The following is a 1,438-nucleotide window of genomic DNA, read 5'->3' as shown; positions in this document are numbered from 1 at the left end:
ACGGAAGTAGAATTGCCCAACCTTCCTTCTGAGGAGTGGCTGGTGGGTTTGAACCGCCAGCCGTCTGGTTAGCAGGCAAGTGTCTTAGCCACTGTGCTACCAGAGCTCCCTCAGCAAATGATACTAATCAATAATTCAATAATAACCTAGATCTTGAATTTTAATGTTAGAATTCCTGAAGTGAAATTCTGATTCTGCAACTTAATAGCCATGTCATCTTAAACACATAATTTAAGCTTACTCTGGTGGCATAGTGCCTAAGGCATTTTATTGCTAACCAGCAGGTTGGCGGTTCAAACCCTCTAGCCACTCCATGGAAGGAAGACTGGGCGAGCTACACAGGTAAAGATCTTTGGAAACCCAAAGGGGTCACTATGAGTTGGAATCAACTCGATGGCAGTGGATTTAGTTTGTATTTTTGGTTAAACTACAGTTTCCTCTTTTGTAGATGAAAAAGATACCCCCAGCTCTGCTGTCACAACCATGCTCTGTTAACTTTGAAATGTTAATTACCACCATAATATGGTTCCTATAGATATCTACCTCAGAATTCTGATATTGTTAAAATGGAAAGCAAAATCAGAAATACTACAAAAAACAGTAATGTGTTATTATAGGCAATTATTCAAACGTTAGTTTTGTCCTTTTATATATTTGCACAATTTCTATTAAAGTGAGTATACTTCCCATGGACACAAGAAGTTATTTTGGGATTTTGAAGCAAACTAATCTGGTACATACACATTGACTCAGCAAACAGTTAATGATGCCACCAGCCACTCCTTGGTAGGAAGGTTGGGCAATCTACTTCGGTAGTGATACTGCCTCGGCAACCCAAGGAGGGGGCGCTATGAGTCGGGTCTGACTCGACAGCACATAACAACAACAACAACATTATGTGCAAAATAATGTACTGGAATTGAGAAGGGGTGGGAAGTGGAGTACTAAATTTCTATGCCTACTAACTCATTTTTATTAATTTATACAGAGAATACACTCCCATGAGGAAAGTATATGCAAATAATAATTTATTTTTTTTAAAAAAAAAAGACATTTCAGGTCCTAACATGGCATAATTTTTCTAATGTTCCCAATAGATGATAATTTATTTTATATTATTATAATATAAATCCAATATTTGTATAATATAAACTTACTTCCATAAACCATTGCAATGGTTGCTGTTAAAAGATCACTAAATGTGCTTAGCCTTTCCACTTTGCTTAATAAAAAATTACTTTCTCCATTCTTTTTTACCCAGCAAATGATAATTTAGTTTTCTCAAAAAATCAGTGTTTGGACAGGCTGAACTAGTAGGTATGTCTATGAAGCGGGGAGTATAGCCAAGAACATGTATAGAGTTGGCAGACAATGGTCCTATAAGTTTATGTGTATGATCTCAATTCCCAGGTGTATAGTAGAACTGACAAGGGGCAAG

At 36.8% G+C, this 1,438-nt stretch overlaps 1 protein-coding gene across 1 annotated transcript in view; it reads right to left on the bottom strand.

Annotated features, from left to right (window-relative positions):
* Positions 1–1,438, bottom strand: part of ANXA1 (annexin A1) — a 14,909-nt gene that overhangs the window by 6,292 nt on the left and 7,179 nt on the right. The window lies entirely within an intron of this gene.

The sequence above is a fragment of the Orycteropus afer genome, unplaced genomic scaffold, assembly GCF_000298275.1.
Source record: "Orycteropus afer afer isolate SDZICR_OR568_19922 unplaced genomic scaffold, OryAfe1.0 scaffold00005, whole genome shotgun sequence".
Lineage (NCBI taxonomy): Eukaryota > Metazoa > Chordata > Mammalia > Tubulidentata > Orycteropodidae > Orycteropus > Orycteropus afer.
Note: the sequence above shows the minus strand (reverse complement) of the source record. Positions and strands in the feature narration are given on the sequence as shown.